Source organism: Nyctereutes procyonoides, unplaced genomic scaffold (assembly GCF_905146905.1).
Source record: "Nyctereutes procyonoides isolate TBG_1078 unplaced genomic scaffold, NYPRO_anot_genome, whole genome shotgun sequence".
Taxonomy (NCBI): domain Eukaryota; kingdom Metazoa; phylum Chordata; class Mammalia; order Carnivora; family Canidae; genus Nyctereutes; species Nyctereutes procyonoides.
Genome location: NW_026575120.1, coordinates 25,419,534 through 25,440,680, shown reverse-complemented (window position 1 = coordinate 25,440,680; position 21,147 = coordinate 25,419,534). Strand labels below are relative to the sequence as shown.

At 41.9% G+C, this 21,147-nt stretch overlaps 1 protein-coding gene across 6 annotated transcripts in view; it reads left to right on the top strand.

Moving 5' to 3' along the window:
* The first annotated feature begins 409 nt into the window (after positions 1–409).
* The window catches only part of GALNT11 (polypeptide N-acetylgalactosaminyltransferase 11), a 50,979-nt gene continuing 30,241 nt past the window's right edge, over positions 410–21,147 (top strand). For 4 of the 6 annotated variants that reach the window (XR_008665636.1, XM_055334753.1, XM_055334752.1 and 1 more), the window contains exon 1: positions 410–600. The gene's annotated coding sequence lies outside the window, so the exon portion shown is untranslated. Of the gene's footprint in view, positions 601–12,068; positions 12,179–16,340; positions 16,584–21,147 lie in introns of those variants that run through there. The other 2 variants (XM_055334751.1, XM_055334750.1) reach the window with 2 other exon arrangements.

The window sequence follows — 21,147 nt, the reverse complement described above, 5'->3', positions numbered from 1 at the left end:
GAATGGTAAACATTTGCATATCTGAAGCTATGGCGGCCCCCCGGGTGGCTCAGCGATTGAGAGTCTGCCTTTGGCTTAGGGGTGAGCCCGAGGTCCTGGGATCGAGTCCCGCATCAGGATCCCCGTAGGGAGCCTCCTCCCTCGGCCTATGTCTCTGCCTCTCTCTCATGCAAAGCTGAAGTTGAACATCTTTAACATGTGCAAGCCCACTTGTCCTTCACAAGGCCTTTTTCTACGAGGACACCCCCCCCCCCACGTGCCGGTCCCGCACCCTCAGGGCCGCCACCAAGCCGGGAACCCCGCAGCTCTCTGGGGCACGTCGACGCCGCGGGGCGCCCCAGCCAGGCGCGGACGGTGACGTCACCCGAGTGCGCGGGGCGGGGCCTTCCGTCACGTGGCCCCAAGGGCACGCGCGCTCGGTCCGGGACTGCGGCGCGGGCACTGGGTGAGCCCGTGGCCGCCACTGCGCGCGCTGCAGCGGTTCTTCCCGGGCTGCTCCGCTCGCCGTGGCTCATGCGGCTCGGACCCGGGCTGTGGCGGGAGGGAAAATGCCACGGCCCGAGTCCCAGAAGGCCGGAGTCCTGCGCTGCCGGCGTCGGGGTGAGTAGCGCGCGGCCCGGCGCGGCGGGGTCTGAGCCCGCGCGGCCTCCGTCGTCCCCTCTGCGCCTCAGGCGAGCGGCTCCGGCGCGCGGCCCCGAGACCCCGAGAGCTGACGGCGGTGCCCGGCTGCAGAGTCCGACAGCGCGAGCACTGCCCCCGGGGACTGGGTGTTGACGCAGTGACCGCGCCGGGGCCCGGCGAGCTCCTGTGGGCGGCGGCGGAGGTCGCGGAGCCGTGGGCCCGGGGCTCCCGCCGCTGTTTCCCTTAACGAGGGCCGGAGCCCCGCGGCTCGGTCTTCCAGAAGGAAGGGGTGCGGCAGCAATGGTAACGGACGCGCTCAAACGTGGAGAGGAGAGGAGAGGAGTGGAGGATGCACCGTGTCGGCCCTCCCTCCTCCTCGGCCCCCCCCCCCCCATCCAGGCAGCTCATATTTCTCGGGAAGGATCAACAACTTATATTTATGCTTGTTGACCGGGTCCACACACGGCATTTGGTTAAAGTGCCGCCAGGTCCTTTTCTCTTTCTGTTGGAGAAATTGGGTTATTTGTCTTGTACGATGTCCCACGTTCTTAAATTCTGTGCCGTTTGGATAAATCTAAAAATAGCAAGTCCCTGTCCTCCAGTTCGGAAAGACTTCATTGAGGAATACAAATATACTCGTGATAGACTAGGCCCTTATTTTCACCATCAAAGAAAATTTGGGTCAGCATATTTATTTATTTACTTAGAAAGCAGTTGTGTGGTTTGTTGGTTTTCCTAATATAAAATGAAATTATGACTTGGAATATGTTTTTCGTGGTACTGCTATGCACTCTCCGCTCCCAAATCACAGGTTTGGGCCTGACTTTTCAGTGTGTTTGACTCCACTCAACTTCTTCCCGTTTATCTAGAAATTTGGGTGTCGGAATCTACTCTGCCTTAAGAAAAGTAGGGAAAAAAAACCGTCGCTCTCCACCCTCAGTATGTTTCAGTTGAGCTTTACAAGTTCAAGGTGGTGAAAGAGGAATCCACAATTTTCACATCTATTGACAATTTCAGTCCTGTTTGTTCCTTGCAATTTGGGTTCTACTTAGTTTTTTTAGTTTAGTGTTTTTTTACTTTTGTGTGTGTGTATGTGTGTGTGCGGTAAACTCTACACAACATGAAATTTATCATTTTAACCGTTTTTTAGTGCACAATTCAGCTACATTAAGTACTTTCACAGTATTGTGTCATCACCCCACTACTTCCAGAACGATTTAGTCACTCCAAGCAAAAGCTCTGGAACCATTAAGCAATAACTTCCCATTTCCCCCTTCTCTCAGGCCTTGTCTCTCTGAATTTGACTGGTCTAGATATCTCATGCATGTGGAGTCATACAATATTTGTCCTTTTGTGTTGGGCTTTTTTCATGTAGTGTTTTCAAATTTCATACATGGTGAGCTTCTAACCTTTCACATTTTTTGAAACTTCTTTCTTAAGACCTTCATGTCTTGCAGTGGCTAAATCTGATGGCCCCACCTCAACTCCTGCTGGCTTGACCTCTAAATCTTTGTGACACCTTATGTTGTTGGTCAGTACACCCTCTTATAAGGTCTCAATTTTGTGATCTTTCTCATGTCCTTTATAAGCACTTCCTTTTCCACAGGTTTTTTTAAACATACATGTCCCCAGAGATTCGGTTCTTGCCCCCCAATCCATTACTTAAGCCCTCTTCTATTATTTCTGTGGAACTTGAACTAAAATTTTGGTGTTCATTTTTACTTTATTCTTTGAGGCTTAGATTTGAATTTCAAGTTTTTTCAGTTTCTTTCTTTTGAATTTCTTTACAGTGCAGCATATCCAAAACAAAATTCCTCTTCTGCTAATCCTCTCAAGCGTAGTCTCCCCCTGCTCCCTGTCACCAAGACTTGAAAGCTGGGAGTTGTTTTGTTCCCTTTCTCCCTTAGGGACTCATGTCCTGTCGAAGTGACAAGTGCAGACGGTTCTGTCTCTGACCCTCCCTGCCACTCACTTCCACAGCTCTGGATGGAGCCATGATTGCCTCTTTTTTTTTTTTTTTTTTTCTAATTGGCTTTGTTAAACGAGTCATGAATTGGGCAGCATCTCATCCAGCAAAGAGGGGAGCTCCCCATGATTGCCTCTTACTGGAATTTTTCTTTCCTTTTTTTTTTTTTAAAAAAAAAGATTTTATTTATTTATTCATAGAGGCACACACACACAGAGAGAGAGAAGGAGGCAGAGACACAGGCAGAGGGAGAAGCAGGCTCCATGCAAGGAGCTCGATGTGGGACTTGATCCCGGGCTACAGGCGGCGCTAAACTGCTGTGCCACTGGGGCTGCCCGAATTTTTCTTTTTTTAAAGATATTATTTATTTATTCATATGAGAGAGAGAGGCAGAGACACAGGCAGAGGGAGAAGCAGGTTCCCAAGGTGGGACTTGATCCCAGGACTCCAGGATCATGCCCTGGGCCAAAGGCACGCTCTAAACCACTGAGCCACCCAGGCTTCCCTTACTAGAATTTTTCTAACTGGACTTACTGGTTCTAGCTTTTTTTTTTTCCTCTGTCCCAAACCATTTTATACACTACTGCTAGAATTTTCTTAAGATACACTTGCTTAAAGACGCTAGTTAGCTTTATTTTGCATGCAGAACAAGTTAATTCTCATCCTCAGAGTCAGAGCCCCAGCCTGTCTTCATAGAAGTAATTGCCTTCCAGCAATCTTAACCAGCCAATCTATTTGTTACAGTCAGTTCTACTTTCTCTTCTATTTGGAAAACTAAAAACAAATACGTGTTGCAATTTTCCAAGACTTGAACTTTCTCCTTGAAATTTTTCAGCATTTGGCCATTGAAAGCTAATTTTTTAAAGCCAAGCTTAAACATCAGCTTCTAAAAGAAATTTTCTTCAAGTTTTTCATAGTCTTTTTTTCATGTGTGACCCCGCTTGTCTTACCTCCTGTTGGTTAATTTGAAGCAAATCTCAGGTGTCATAGGATTAGATTATTTTAGCTGTATAAAAAAACTCATTCTGACTTCTAGTCTTTCTCGTTTTTAAAGATTTTATTTATTCTATTCTAGAGAGAGAGTACATGTGTGTGCATGGGCATGAGGGGAGAGTGACTAGAGAGGGAGAGGGAGAATCCCAAGCGGACTTCCTGCTGAGCGTGGAACTCAACATGGGGCTCAATCTCATGACCCTGAGATCATGACCTGCCTGAAACCAAGTGTCGGACACTTAACCAACTGAGCCACCCAGGTGCTCCGCTAATCTCTTACCTTCATTTATTTGTTTATTCTTAAATATTTTATTTATTTATTTGGCAGCGCGCACAAGCACGGGGAGTGGGAGAGGGAGGAGCAGGTTCCCTGGGATCATGACCTAAGTGGAAGGCAGATGCTTAACTGATTGAGCCACCCAGGCAGCCCTCTCTGGTCTTTTTTTTCTTTTTTCTTTTTTTTTTTAAGATTTTATTTATTTATTCATGAGAGAGAGAGGGGCAGAGACACAGGCAGAGGGAGGAAGCAGGCTCCAAGCACGGAGCCCGATGTGGGACCCGATCCCGGGTCTCCAGGATCACGCCCTGGGCCAAAGGCAGGTGCTAAACCGCTGAGCCACCCAGGGATTCCCCCCCCCCCCGATCTTTTTAAAATAAACTTTGTTTTATAATAGTGTTATATTTATAGAAAATTGCAAAGTAGTACTGAGAATTCCTTTATGTCCCATGCCCATTTTCTTCTGTTATTAACAATCTACATTAGTATGGTACGATTATCACAATTAATGAACCAGTACTGATATGTTGTTATTAACTAACATCCAGAATTTATTCAGATTTCCTTAGTTTCTCTTTCTTTTCTTTTCTTTTCTTTTCTTTTCTTTTCTTTTCTTTTCTTTTCTTTCTTTTCTTTTCTTTCTTTCATCTGTTTAAGGACACTAGGTAAAAAATTAAGGGTCCCATCCAGGATACTACACTGCGTTCAGTGATCCTGTCTTCTTAGGCTCTTCTTGGCTGTGACAGTTTCTCAGACTTACGAGACACACACACACACACACACACACACACACAGAGAGAGAGAGAGAGAGAGAGAGAGAGAGAGAGAGAGAGGGGCAGAGGGAGAAGCAGGCTCCATGCCGGGAGCCCAACATGGGACTCAATCCCAGGACTCTAGGATCATGCCCTGGGCCAAAGGCAGGCGCTAAACCGCTGAGCCACCCAGGGATCCATAAATTTTCTTTAAAACAAGGCTTCATGTGTGTCTCTAACCTTTACTCTTCACTGGTAGAGACCTCCTATGCCACAGAGGACAGCACCACTCAGTCGTTTGTGAGGTGTGTCTCTGGGGACCCCCCAAATTTATTGAAAATTTGTGGTACTTGTTAACGCTCCCAGTGGTGCAAACCTTAATCAGGGCATCCCAAATCTACGTGACCCTGTTAGATCCCCTGCCTCTCAATTCCCCTACTTGGGAGAGCCATTGCTGAGGGAGCTCCCTCCACCTGTGACAACACTGGAGATGGCAACATTCTAGCCCACAACATCACAGGACCCAACCCTATATTGAGTACTGCCTCCACAGCCTTCCAGTAAGGAGAGATGACACCAAGGAGACATAGTGGCTGTTGATGGCAAGCACTTTCTAGGATTTTGATGCTGAACTGACTGCTTGTGACAGTCCCATTGAATGACATTTTGCAGCGCTATATGTGTACCACAGGACACTGTCACTACTGCAGTGCTTGCTGCTCAAATGTGAGATGGTACTTGGATTGCCATGCTGCTCTCCACTGCACCCGTAAGCTTTGAAGGCCAAGATGTGTGTTGAGTCTCACAACTTTTAGAGAACGCCTTTAAACTCTTTGCTTAGTTGTTTGCCTTTTCTGTACCCATTGGACTGGCCCATGTTGGATCCTACTGAGAATTAGTGAATTTAATTTCTTTTGGGAGGCCCCCTTACCAAATACAGGTGCTGCCACTACCACAGCATCCCCCTCTATGCCCTCCAGAACCACAGCTGCAGGAGCACTTCCCTGTGCCACCCCAACGGGGCCCTTCCCCAGATCACCACTCAGGGCTCTACAATCCTGCTGTTCACGCCCTCCCATAGACTTAATATTTTTATATAGTAGGCTGAAATTGAAGCTCATTTCTTGGGCCACCGTAATTCCTGGGCATGTTTGCAGAGTTAGTGGCCTAGTGGCTGATTTATTGACCCTGTCCCATTTGCTCAACAGAAGGTACCTCACATGCAGCTTACATGGCCACTCTGTGACGTTTAGTGGCTCCCATGCAGGATACTTTGCAATGCAGTTTGTGGCATCTGGCTAGAAACCCCCACGTGCCCTTTATAATCCTCCATATCCGGCCCGGCAGCAGCACTACACAGATGAATATGACCCTCACCTCATCCCAATGAACATAATCCCCAGTCTTGGGCCAGGTGATCTAGCCATCCAGGGGGATCCCCAACTGATTTCAGCTTCCTTGATCAAGCTTTTGGTGTCCACTGTGGGCCCAGTGCCTTGGAGCCTTCACTCGTCTCTGTATTTCTCTTTCTGTACCCCTAACACATGCCAGCCCCCAGGTAGTCCTGTCTATTCATACCAATGTACTTTAATCTCCCTGGGACCACCCTTAAAAATTGCTGAACAGGACCTCCGATCTGCCTCATGTCAGAAGTATATGGTGGTATTCATCCTCACCATATTAGGAGTCTGCCGCTACCCCTCAGATGGACTAAGCTAGTTGCCACTGCATTGGATGTACAACAACAAATCAGTAAGGCTGAACAGGTACAAGTAGTCCATGATCTCACCCAGGGCTTTTTTTTTTTTTTAACTTTTATTTGAAGAATTTAATTATCTATACATGTAACTAATTCAAAGGGTCGTATTACAGTTGTTAAAGCTGCAGGTTTATATATTTATATTTCTTACATTCATATCCATGAAAATACTGAAGTCACTCATGGTTGTTAATGAGGTATTAATTTAACCTTTATCCAAGGGCTTTTATTTTCTCCGCTGAACCCCAGCAATTGGAGAGAATGGTTACAGACAGGATTTTAACTTCTGTCTGTTGATATTGCCGATTGGTATTTTTGCTTCGCACAGATGTTTCATGCACTGGGTGACCTTTTAACCATTCAGTGGCTTTTACTATCTCCACTGTCCAAACAGTGCCTATGATTTTCTCTAAAGATTGATTCCTGGGCATCACGGGGTCAACTGTGATGAGAAAAACAACTTTTGAGAAAAGCACCTTTTAGGGAAAATTGTTTTTTGTGTTTCTGAGGTGCTGCCTAGGCATTTTACATTTAGGATAACCCTACTCATACCCAGAGTCTGGACATTTAAGTAAGGCCTTGAGTTGAGGATGTCCACCACAAGTTCCTGCTTTGTGTTTCCCGGAGCATGATTTAAAATAACCACTTCAAGTGAACCTGGGAGAAGTTAGCGACCTCTGCCACAACCACCTTATAAATAATAGCTGCTTGCTATCCCACTTTCTTCTGCTCCCTGGTAACCTGAGATGTAAGACTGCCGTTTCCCCAGCTCATTGCTCTCCATTTGTGCTTTTTCTCTCCTTCTCAGATAAATAAATAAAATCTTAAAAACAAAACAAAACAACCCTGCACCTTCATTCCAAAGGATGCTGGGGGTTTCACATCTCTGAAATGAGAGCTCTGGTGCTGAGGAAGTGATCTGCTGCCCCGCCCCCTCATTCCTAATTCTGTACTCCAGCTCCACTTCTCAGCACACCATGCAGTCCTTGGCTTTTGGCCCTCTTCCAGGTTTTGAAAGCCAGAATAGCCGGTTGAGTTCCTCCTCTTACATTGCATCATTCTGATCTCATTTGTCTCCTTCTGCATTTAAGGACCCTGAAGTTACACTGGGTCCATCCAGATAATCCAAGACAGTCTATTTTAAGGTCAGGTGATTAGCAACTTTTAATTCCAGGGATATGGATATCACTGGGGGACCATTATTTTACCTCCACATAACAAATCAGTCATACTTCTTGTAAAGAAATTTTTGGTGGTTTACAATGTGTTTTTTAAACTAGTTAGTTTGAATCTGCCTTCATGTAACAGTGTATTGCAGACAGTGTTGTACAGGTACCTCATTAATACCATTTGGTTTTTCCCTCCCATCCCTGTGACATTGTTGTCATTCATTCACTTACCAGTATGCTAGGATCACTCCGTGTATTGTGACATATGTTACTTTGAACAGTTTCTTTTAGCTCAATTAAAAATAAGAAAAATGTGGGCAGCCCCGGTGGCACAGTGGTTTAGCCCCGCCTGCAGCCCAGGGTGTGATCCTGGAGACCCTGGATCGAGTCCCGCATCAGGCTCTCTGCGTGGAGCCTGCTTCTCCCTCTGCCTGTGTCTCTGCTTCTCTCTTTCTTTGTGTGTCTCTCTCATGAATAAAAAATAATTTTTAAAAAATCTCATTGTTTTCTTCTAAGTTCTTTTTTTTATTTTTTTTATTTTTTTTTTCTCCTAAGTTCTTTATGTAGATTCAAGTTTCTTTTCTTTTTTTTTTTTTTTATTTATTTGTTCATGACAGAGAGGCAGAGGAAGAAGCAGGCTCAATGCAGGGAGCCTGATGTGGGACTTGATCCCGGGACTCCAGGATCAAGCCCTGGGCCAAAGGCAGATGCCCAACCGCTGAGCCACCAAGGCATCCCATAATGTCCTTGTTTTTATCTGCCCTTTTGACTTTGGGATTTTCTGAGTACCCTTATCCCGAGAGTCTGCATCTTGCAGCTCTTTCAGCTGTAACCTACCTTGATTATATTTGGAGCCTGTTGGTGTGGTGGTCACGTTTTAGGGAGGGTGAGAGTTCTATAATATGCAGATACGTCCTTCACGAGTGTTTGCCAGTGGTGTAGCTTTCTCCCCCTGCAGCCTACTCCCTCCCCTAGTGGTGGGAGTTCCCAGCCTGTTTCCTGGAAGGCTAGCAAGGGCTGGAGTGGGAGAATGTGCTTTCCCAACTCTAAGAAAGCTCTGACCGTTGTGTTCCCCTGGAGCCAATGCCTTTGTCTTGGAGACAGCTCCAAGGCGTTTCACAATGATTACTCTTCCCCTCCCCTGTCAGAGTCAGAGGGGATCTTTCTGTATCTCCACCTTCACTGTGAGGACCTGGTAGGGTTCCTGGAGGTGAAGCCCACGAAGTGTGTGGGCCTCCGCCTCAACTGCTTCCCCAGAGTTTCTCACTCTCATGCCAGGTCACACAGTCTGCAGTACCAGTTTGTGGCTCTAGCAGCTTCTGTTCCAGGTAAGAAGGTATTAGCTGTGTGTCTCTAGGTTTGGGGTGACAGTTTACCCTGAAACTGCAGTTCTTTGATGGTCAGAAGTGTCATTGATTTTCAGTTTGTCCAGCTTTTTCTTGTAAGAATGGGAGTGATGGCTTATAAGTTTTCATGTTGGAACTGGAAGCAGAAGTTACTCTTTTTAACTTCGGATTTATGACTTATTATCATCTTAAGTGAACTATATGCATAGATCCAGGACTCTGGTATTATATCTAGATTTGATTATACAGACTACATTTGATATTTCATATTTATCACTTAGTTAATAATGATTTCAAGCTATACTGCCCAAGAGCTTTTGCTTTCCTTAGAAAAGCTTATCACTTTCAAATGTTCTTTTCTTGCAACTATAAAAAATATCTTGCAGCTTTTCAGAAAAACTTTTCATATGCACTATTTTGCATTTTATAGGCAGTGAAAGATACGCAGGCCCTGTCTTTATTAAATTTTCTACCTAGAAATAAAAAATTAGTATATATAAGAATTTGTCAAGCTGTTTCTTTTCTCCTGAAACTTGATTTTATTAGTATGGGTTTCTCCAGAAGCAGATCCTGAGATAAAAATGTAAATTCACCTTATTTTATTTGTGAGGTAATCTCAGGACACACCAGTAGCAGAAGAGGAAGTGAGAGAGATAGGAGAGTAAGTTAGAAAAAGGTACAGATTTCAAGCTATTTTCTACTGTGGGCAACTAAAGCTGACTCATAGTGGAGAACTCTGAGAGCCGGTGTAGAATCCAAATGTCAGAGTTACCTCCAGGGCAAGCATGGAAGGGAGCTGAGATATTTTTCCCCACCGTTGTTGAAGGCTGCCCGAAGGAATGTTCCCATATACTTTTGGGTCTGCCCTGCATATGGGCAGGTTGGTTCCAGGGGCCAGAGATGCAGATGCTGGTAGTTGGAAGTCAGACCTGTGCAGGATGGTAAGACTTGGGACGAAGTGCAAATGACAGTGTCTGCTGTAGTGATTTCCCACAGCTTGATCCAACAGGATGAACTGTGGTATAAATTGGCCATCTGCCCCATTGATTAGTTGGTTTGTCAGCTCTCTAAACCCCTTGAGGTGGCAGATTGCACTCAGAAATGAGTTCTCTGAAAAAATGCTCAAGATTCTGTCACATGATTTTTTCATGTTCTCTTTTTGGTGATACCTAGCCTTATTCACTTTGAAATAGAATAGCAGTAGCTTAGACCCTGGCCTTGTGCTTCTGGTAATGGCATATGGGGGATTCTAGTCCAAACCAGTCAATGCTGAAAAGTGTCAGAGAATTCACAAGATAGTAAAGAATTACTGGATTGAGATTGGGAGATAATAGAAATCCAGAGAGATGAACACCTTGCTTGGGGCTGCTCTTGTCCTTGGTATTTGCTATATACTATGGAAAGGCCGAGCAGTGTATTGACACACACAGTAGGGGAAGAGAAGTTGGAGTCCAGGGTGAGGATCCTGGTGAATCTTGAAAGGATGTAGGCTGAAATTCAGGTGGACTGAGTGTATACCATGCTTGCTTGAAATGAAATTTTGCTGTGTTGTGTGGGGAGTTTAGTATACCTCCTTTCTCAGATTGCTGGTGATGGTAGACCCTTAACAGAAGCAAATGAAGACGCTCTCCAGAGGAAGATAACATCTTAAGTCTCAGGTTGTTTCTGGGATGATTTTTCAAATAGAGCCCCCACAAAATCAAATCAGTGTAACCAGGTGCACCAGAAGACAACCTGAACAAGAACCCACACAAGCAACAGGCAATAGAAACAGCCACGTTATTAGATGCTGGAATTAGCAGACAGACTATAAAATATTGTTTAGGATGTTTATGGAGATAAAAGCTGAACTTGAACATCTCCGTAAGGAATCAGCAAAGGGACAGAACAGATTTGAAAAAGACATGACTGAATACTAGATCTCAATACAAAAACTCAAATTGAGGATTCAGTAGATTAATAGATTAGAAAAGTAATGAACTGAAAGATCAGAAGAAACTTCCTTGAATGAAGTATGAGAGAGGAAGATTCTGGAAAACTGAAGATTATAAGAAATCTGTAGTGAGAAAGTGCAACGTGTGTTTGGAATCCTAGCAGAGGAGAATAGAGTAGGGGAATATTTGAAGAGAAGATGACTGAGAACTTTGAAAACTGGCAAGATAAGATACCAGTCCATGGAGTAAACAGATCCCCAAGTGGGAGATAAGGTGTTTTTTAAAAAGTTTTCTGCTTGTAGGTCATAGTCTAGGATTCATTTTCTGTAGAGTAAGTTTGCTTGCTTGCTGCCTGCCTACTGTCCTTCCTCCCTTCCTCCCTTTCCAACTTTAGCAGTAGTTTTCAGCATTCTGCTGAGGAAAAATGTTTCTCTCACATGAAGAATTACGTGGTCTTTTATTACTTTAATTTATTCTGGGATTCCAAAGATTTTGATTAGAAGAAAAGATACAACTGCTATTTGGATTGAAATCCGTTGAGATAAGAAAATATTAACAAGATAAGCTTTCCAGGCTTAAATGATTCTGTAATGCAGGAAATTCAGACAGGAATTTCAGGTGGGAACAAGAGCCTCTCCCCAGCCCTTCTGTGTTAAGGTCACAGGTAGTTCCTCCCCTATTTGCCCTGGACCCCTTATCTGAAAGCCTCTCCCAAGTGAAGGGCATGCTCACCTCAGGAACAGAAGTGTGCTTGGGGTGCCAGCGAGGGCTCTTTTTGGAGAACAAGGGGGTACTAATACTACTCACAGACACCTGGACATACGATTGTTTTAGGTATCTCCAAGGGCAGGGGGTACCCATATCTTTAATCTTGTGGGAAACATAAATTTATGTTTAAGTAAGTTACTGGATGACTTCTGTTTTTTAAAGGATGCCAACCAGGAGATCACTGGCCTCTTCCTTACAGGTGGTATAACAAAATGCTTAAGGACATGGGTCTGACCTCAGATGACCTGGATTCAGATCTCAGTTACTCCCCTTCCTAGCTGCGTGTTCTTAAAGCAAGTTATTAATTTCTCTAGGATCAAGAGGAAAAAAGATTTGTTTTTTCTCTCTCTGTTTTACACTCAGGACTAGTATTTTGTTCTGTTTTTGTTGGTTTTAATTTGCATACTTGTCTGCGTAAGCTACTTTGTCAGCACTGTCCACTCTAGGAGACTCCCGACACACTAGCAGAGTAACACACTCACTAGCCGTGGTTTAAGGGGAGTCAACTCTCCTCATACTCCCTTGGTCCAGAAACAAAGCTGGCTGTAGAAGGCCATGTGGATCGTGGGTACACGGATGCCTCTTTATAGCGGGTATGTTTAAAGCCATTTAGTTCCTTAGTTATTTGGATATCTCAGAGCACTTACTGTCTAGTAACCATCCTTTTTCCTGTTCATTTATTTCATTTTCATCTGATGTACTTTCGGTTTAATTCTTTTTATGGGCATAACGGGAACAAGAAATAACAGTTTTCATAATTGTGGGGGCTGTAAATGGTTACTGCATATTCATTCTATACACCCCTGAGGAGTTGCAGTCTAGAGGCTAATCGGCTGAACTTCTGCTTTTTTTAAATTTGACTTTCTTTAGGTGTGTGTGTGTGGGGGGAAACATACCTTGCCACGCTTTTGTTTCCTCCCTGGCTGATACATCTATTTATCTGCCTAGTTTCTGACTGCATTTGATTTTATGACTCCTGCATTAATGTGACACGGACTCTGTTGGGATTGAGGAAAAGCTGCTGTCAGGGCATTTCCTGATTGCATCTGCTGATCTTGATCAGATACATGGGGCCAGAAATAAATTCATTAAAATATGAGAGATCATAATAAACTATAACTATGTAGAGTATGTAGTTAGATCTCGACTTTCATGATGCCCTGACATATATGTATGTTGTGCAGGCCCTTCATGAGGCTATGGGCATTTTCTCCCCATTGTCTTCCCCAAGCCTTAACCGGGGAGAGCTGCTACTTTCTACTTGGGCATTTGATCAGAGAGGATATTAAAGCATAATGGTCAGCCTCTGACCAAGCAGGTGTTCCAAGATTGGTTTACATGCTTTGTCATATTAGCTGTCCATTTAGTTTCTTTTCCTTCAGTGTTTAATTAAATTTGGTGCTTTCTCCCATTAACATTACCATGTGGTTTTCCTCTGCATTTGAAGTATAGTATATAGACAGTAAACACTATGTTTGTTTATGTTCTCTTTGACTTTGTTATTGAGAGGAGATTCATAAATGCCTGAGGGATGTCAGGGTTATTCCTGGGAAAGCATATAATGTCTGGAATTTGCTCTGAACCTTTTCCTATTTCAGTAATCTTCTTTCAGGTAGATAAGGAATGAGAAATGTTTTCTGTGTTGTCATCACCTGGTAATTTCACAGGAAAATCACAGTGGGAAGGGCACTGTTGTAAATCAACATTTGTACTCACATGACTGAGCTCACTTAAAATATGAATGTGTCTCATGGAAAAAGCTAATAGATGTTTGCTGTTTGACAACTTGGAATATAGAACAGACCAACAAGAAAATAGCCAGAAACTATGGAAAGGTAAATACTTGCCATACAAAAATAGACATTTTAGGGGCGCCTGGGTGGCTCAGTTGTTAGAGCATTTGACTTTGGCTCAGGTCATGATCTTAGGGTGCTGAGATTGAGCTGAGTCAGGTGCTGCACTCAGCAGGGAGTCTACTTGTCCCCCTGTGCCTCCCCCTGCTCCTGCAGGGCATGCTCACATGCTCACTCACTCGCTCTCAAATCTAAAACGTTATAAAAATTATTTTTTGTTGAAGGCAAATGAAAGCTGTGTTGTGTGTGAGTTAGGTACTATGATCTCATTACTCCTGTCATAACAGAAGTTGGACGTTGGGCAGATGAATTCAGACTAGTTAGATATTGGCAAAGGAAAAAGTTTTTCCGATTGTGCTCCTAGAATACTTGTTCATTGTTTAAATTTTATTCTCAAGTTTTTGACAAATTAATGGAATTAAAATAGCTTTCCTTTTAATGTGCTAAAATATCCCCTTTTGTGTCTGAGGTTAAAAGGAAAGGCCATATTTCATTCAAAGCCTTAACATTTATTTTTATTATTTTTTAAAGATTTTATTTATTCATGAGAGATACAGAGAGAGACATAGGCAGAGGGAGAAGCAGGCTTCCTGAAGGGAGCTCGATATGGGACTCAATCCTGGGACTCGGGGATCATGCCCTGAGCCAGAGGCAGATGCGCTTAACCCCTGAGCCACCCAGGCGTCCCCATGGAAAATGTTTTAAATAAAGGAAAGTCAACAGAAAATTATCGATGATGCCACTAAGCCAATTCTATTGTTTATTTTTCTGCAATTGCTGATAACAGTGTAACATTTTAGATGGTATGAAAGATTCAAAATAAGTAGAATATATAAAAAAAAACATTAGCAGCGGTGAGATTTCAGGTAGGTTTTTTTTTCCTTTAACTTTATGTTTTCTGATTTTTTTTCTTAGGATAGTAGCAGAGTTAAAAATATTAATTCCCACTACATTGCATGATGTCTAAAATACACAGTTTTAATGTGTTCCCAGGTTTAGTCTTTTCTTGAGGATTATTTAATGATTTTCAGAAGCAAAATGTACTGTTTAGTGCATCTAATAGGCTATGACTAAAGATTAATGGAATGGTTTAAAGTATCATGTTAAGTGACATTGTGTAACAGGCATTGTCTTAGTGAACCTTACGTAATTTAACTACTTTATGGAACAAAGTTTAGTAGCTGGTGTGTATCGCGTTCTTTGTTAATAGAAGAGGACTATGGAAAACATCTCAAAATGGGTTTTCTTAGCTCAGACAATTGTGCTATTGAGAAATACTCCTCACTGTAATTGATAATGATGCTAGAGTTTTTAATTTTGTTTTGATTTTATTTATTTATTAGAATGTATGTGCACGTGAGTGGTAGGAGGGGCAGGGAGAGGGAGAAGGAGAAGGAGGGACTTGTAAGCAAACTGCCCCTGAATGCAGGGTCAAATACAGAGCTCAGTCTCATGACCCTGAGATTATAACCTGAGCCGAAACCAAGAGTTAGATGCTGAACCAACTGAGCCCCCCAGACCCCCCAATAGAGTTTAAATTGAGTGAGATCTCATGAGATTTTGGACCTTTGTGTCCTCTGTAGTTTGCCAGAAAGCGTTTTTGATAAAACAACATTAGATGCTAGAGATGCTAGTGGTAGCAATGATCAGTTGGTTTTTGAGTGGACTAAAAAGCATATATGTGTTTAAATTGTTCTTGCATATTTTATATGCATATCTTTATAGTTTTCTGGATTGTGTAGGTAAAGACCACATTGTATTGGTCCATTGTATTTCCTCCCTCTCCTAATAGATAGATAGATAGATAGATAGATAGATAGATAGATATATTTTATGGTTTATGGCAGAATGCTAGAAACCAACTCAGTATTATGCTTTGTCCTTCCTTTGCTTCATCCATCCTTTGGTTTATAAGCAGTTCTGTGTATGAATATGGATACATAGCATTCTATGTACACTCTTCTCCATCTTACTTTTTTCACCTGGCAACATATGTAGTGATAAAACCATAGTAATAGGTAGAGACATTTTTCTTTCCTTTTTACAGCTGCATATTTTATTGTGTGGATGTTTCCTAATTTGTTCAACCAGTCCTTCATTAATGGACAATTGGATTGAATCCAACCTTTTGCTTATTACAAATAATCCTGTAGTGAGTAGCCTTGTGCATACATTGTTTCCTATTTTTACATGGTATAATTCTGAGGAGTGATATTGCTAGTTCAAAGGGTAAATGCATGCATAATTTTAGTAGATGTTGCCAAATTGCCCTTAGAGACATATAAGAGTTTGTCCACAGTCTCAATATCAGACTATGTTGTCAAACTTTTGGATTTTAATAACTCCAACAGGTGGGAAATGGTATCTCAGTGAAGGCTTATTTTGCTTATTTTCCCTTATTATGAGCAAGGTTCAGCATTTTTTTCCCACAGGGTTAAGAACCAGTTGTATTTCTGTTTCTGTGAATGGTCTGTAGGGTTGTTGGTCCTTTTTCATTATGGCTAACAAGATTGGGAGGTGATCCCCAGATTTCCAGCCACCTTCTGTCCTCACTTTGTGTAATTCTCTCCACATAAGTGAAAATGGGACCTAGGCCTTGCTTTTAACCAACAGCATATATGGCAGAGATGATAGAAGATCAATTTCTTGTTAGCTTAGGTTATATAGCAAAGATAATGGGATGTCACTCTTGTCATTATATTATATAAGACTCCATCTTGGGGTGCCTGGGTGGCTCAGTTGGTTGACGGTGCGACTCTGGATTTTGGCTCAGGTCATGATTTTAGGATTGTGGGATCAAGCTCCTCATTGGGCTCAGAGCTCAGTGCAAAGTCTGCTTCAGATGCGTTCTCCCTCTTCCCTTGCCCCTCCCCTACTTGTGTGCATGTGCACAAGCCTGGGCTTTCTCGCTCTCTAGACTTACTGACTGAGTCCATCTTCAGATTGGAAGAGACTCCTCATTGTTGACTTGATGGAGTTAGGGACTGTGTCGTGATGCCCCCATGGCAAGGAATTGCCAATAATTGCTAGGGTGTGAGGGTGGCCTCCAACTGACAGGGCCCGTTTGTCATAGAGCCACAAGGAAATGAATTCTGCCACGAACTTGATGAGTTTGGGAGCAGTTCTTCGGAAATCTGATCTCCAGGTGAGAATGGAGTTTGGCTGACAGTTAATTTGAAGTCTTGCCAGACCCTGAGCAGAGGATCCTGTTAAGCTGTGCTCAGGTTCTTGCCATTCAGGAATTAGGAGATAATAAATGTGTATTGTTTTTGTGGTAATTTGTTTTATAGCAGTAGATAACTAATACCAAGATCTTTAAAGGACTAGTGAAACTCTGGCTTGATTTGTTGTTGTTTTGAGGACCTCTTATGATGTTCTTCTGTGATAATTGGTTAGTTTGCGTTTCTGTTGGGACTGGAGTTAATTTGAGTAAGTTGTATTTTCTTAAAACTAGGCTTTCAAATGGATATGCATGGAATTATATGGAACTGTCTCTTGATTTATAAAATTTGCAGTGATTTCAAATTTATCATTAAGAAATCTTAGACTAAGAATGGAAGATTTGGGGCTTTTGCTGGCATACTGAACATTTTGCTTAATAATGACAAGGTCTAATGAAACTATTTAAGGTGGTTAGCTGTCTTTTCCTCCTTCCCCTCTTGACAGTGGACCTTTGTTCCCCAGGCTGTGCTCATCTTATATATCATACTCATCTCTTAAGATTTTACATTGCACAGAATCAAGATCCTGTAACCTCTTCTGGAACAGAAATACACTGAGTAATTTTGAATTACACAAATAAATCTTGGTAATTTTTAGTACTTGACACTATGCTTGGTAAAATAATGGGTTTGAAAAGACAGAAACGACTCCTATCTTCTGGGCAGGTTGCTTATGGTATATATAGTATCTCTTACACAATAGGCACATTGTTTATTGGGACATCTCCAGTTCATGTATTTGGAAAGGATTCCTCTGTCATTAACTGTACCTCTCCAAAATGTGAGTGTTGGTATCTCATTTTCCAGCCACCTCATTCAGTCAGTCTTTCCATGTTACTCTCTTTAGTATAACTCCAACAATTATTCAGCCCTACAAGGACCGACCTCAGGTCCTTTGGCCCTGCACAGGTTTTTATCCTGCTGCATTCATTCTTCCACATCCTTACATTTCTCCTTGCCTGGCTTATGTCTGTGGTCTGTCATTTCTGATCAGCACATTGTATGTACTTCTCCCCAGACTGCTGCCTCTGTACCTCCTTGGTGAAACCCTGACCCTCTGCTTACAAGGCACTTGTCCCTTAGCAGCTACCAGACCATGACTGCCTGGTCTCACTGGAAAGTCCTGTACACAGCTGGTTAGCCTTTTATTCATTTAACTTTTGAAAAATGTATTATGTTGACATCTAACTGCTGAAATTTTGGCTTTATTAACTGCTCAAGTTTATGATTGAAAGAATTTGTTCACTAGTTGTTTTGTATTAACTAACCTTAAATGTTTGCTTTGACCCTCCTATTAAAGGCTTTCAGGCTTGGATATTGAGGCCATGGGTAATTGCCTATAGAAGGAATAGCAGACAGTGCAAAGGAGAAAAACATTATTGTTATTTGTTAGCATAGGTTAGATTAAAATTTCATCTTTTGGTTTTTGTTTGGATGTTTTAACTTAAGTAGTTAAGAGCATGTTATTTTTATTAAATAACAGGTATCTAATTGCTTTGTACTTTATTCATATTTGAGTGTTAACTTCCTGACCTATCTGAAAACTGATGGTGTCTTTGTTGTTTCTGAAGACTGTTTTGTTTAATTAAATAAAATAAATGATCTGATTTTAAAAATTTCTCGCATTTTTATAAGTTATTTAATTTATTATAAGCATTGACTATGTAAAAATATTCTAGAGAATTATCATAATAATAGCTTGAAGAAAATAATATCTACGTCATAGAATTGTTAAGAGTTAATACATTTTACAGTTCAGGAAGCAAGGACTCTTGATGTTTGGGTTGTTGTGGTTAGGATTGGGGTAGGTATTCTGGGAAAAATCTGGAGAGAATTGGCCAAATCCTATGGGTGAGGTCTTAAGAAAACTTTTTCATTTCACCCATAGTTCCTGGTAGCCAAGAGGGAACCTAAGATCATACAGTGGACAAAATGGAAAGTAGTCTCCTGTTTTTATCACAAAGACCTTTATTTAATTTGTGAAATTGGACAGTGAGAGCTTTTTTTTTTTGTTCCTTTTCTAATAATAACTCTGACTTGTTCTGCCTAGTTTCATACTGTTGAAATTAGGTGGTCATGATTTTTTTGTATAGCGTTAAGGTACTGCTTGGCTTGAACATGACAGTAATATATTTGCTTATAAATACCCAGCAAACATATTGATAACTGTATTACAGTAATAGATTAATTTCCATGAATATTTATTAAATGTTTGCTACATGTCAGGCATTGTTGTAAACTCGGAATGCTATAGGAAGTGAACACAAAATTTGCTCTTGCTCTAATGAAGCTTACATTCTAGTAGGGGGGATGGACAATAAATAATTAGTAATTATGTACTATGTAGGAAGGTGGAAGTTGCACAGAGTGGGGAAGATCAGAAGTGCTAATGTTTGGTGGTTGAGTTGCAGCTTTAAATATGGTAGTGTAAAAACTTACTGAGGTGATATCCAAGCAAAGATTCAACAGAGGTGAAGTTAGCTGGGATGAAAAGTATTCTAGGCAGAGGGGAGAACTGATGCATAATCCCCCATTGGGAGTATGTTTGAGGCATTTGGTGTCCTGTGAGGAGACCTGTGTCTAGAATGGAAGAATGAGGAAGGAAGTAACAGAAGAGATGGTCAGAGAGGTTATTCTGGATTAGGTAGGGATTTATGGGTCATTGTAAGGAAAAGATGGTCACGTATACCATTCATATTACATATTAAATTTAGATCTCAGAAGGAAAATATTAATGCTGTTGAATTTGTTGCTGTATTCTTTCATTCTGTGGTTCTGTGTGCCATTCATTGTGCTAATAAGTGAGGGAATACAGTGAACAAATGAAACAAAAACTAGCCACAGTGTTTGTGGAGGATCTCTTGGTCCTGTGCAAATTACTGTGCTTTGTGTGTTAATCATTGTACCTGATACTTTACATATCTTATATAATCTGAGTATTTCATTTGATTCTAAGTATCTAGCAAGATAGTATTATTAACTTGGAATACATTTGATGAAAATGAGGCTAAGGAAATTTGGTAATTTGTCTAAAGTTACATAGCCAGTGTGTGACAGAATGGGATTAGAATTTAATCTTGTCTTTCATTATACTATTGGTTCCCAAATCTGGCTGTGTATCAGAGTTCACTGGGAACCTTATTATCAAAGCTATAGATTGCTTAACTTTGCCTCTGCTCTCAGTTATTAATTTGAACTAACTGTAACTGTTGAATCTAGAAAGTAGGCATTAGGGCAGTTTAGTCTTTGATTGGAAAGTAGAACTATTTTCTTCAGGTTGCTTATTCTTTTTATTTTTATTTGCATTTATTCTATGCAGAATTTACTTCCAGGCCGTAAGTTTTTGTTTCTTCAGTTTCCTCTGGGATATCTTTTTCTTCTGTGCAACCTCCTCTTCTGGTTTAGGAACAATCTGTACTTTTTCAGTAAGAATCATCTTCATGTGGCAGGGAGAGCTGGAGAGCTCATGTATGGGTTAATCTGGCCATGAGTAAGTTCTACATCGCATCTTGGGGGCTTTGTTCATCTGGATGTGCTCAATGACCAGAGAATCTACATCTAAACCCTTAAGTTCAGGGATCCCTGGGTGGCGCAGCGGTTTGGCGCCTGCCTTTGGCCCAGGGCACGATCCTGGAGACCCGGGATCGAATCCCACATCAGGCTCCCAGTGCATGGAGCCTGCTTCTCCCTCTGCCTGTGTCTCTGCCTCTCTCTCTCTCTCTCTCTCTCTCTCTCTCTCTCTCTGTGACTATCATAAATAAATAAAAATTAAAAAAATAAATAAATAAACCCTTAAGTTCAGCATTACTCTCTGCATTTTTAAGCATGTGCAGTAAAACTTCAGCACCGTTCTTGGGCCACCGATCCTGTGTCCAGCCCCACTGTTTGGCCTGTGCACACCTACCAACTCCACCATTGTAGCGACAGAATGGCACAAACTGCTTCTGCAAAGTGACATCTTTCAGATACTTGGTGGCTTTTCAGATATGCATACCCTTGATGGCTGGGCAGTTTCACGTGTGTTCTTAAAGTGAACACGAAGATTTGAACCTCTCGACTTGCATGATTCTGTAGGGTTTTCTGGGTCCAGCGAGTAGCGAACCATTTTCGGAGGTCACCTCAGGCCGCTTGGGGGAAGAGCAGGTTGCTTATTCTTAATAACAGATTTTAAGGTACTTGGGTTGAAAGAGTCCTATAATTTTACAGTGGAAAGGGACTTTAGATAGACTTTCATGATGCATGAGGTCCTTGTATTTACTTCATGAAAAGCCAAAATCTGAAAAAAAAATTACTGCACTGATAGCAATCCAGAGCAAAGGTAAATATCCATTAACACTGGCATATGAAGAAGTCAGCTGTTTTGGTGCCTTTGGTTTTCTGAGCACTAACACATTGGCGTGTGCTTTTAATTGTTGGTCCTTTTCTTTTCTTTTTTTTTTTTTAAATTCATCTCTATCTATATATCTTCATATATTTGAGTCTTCATTA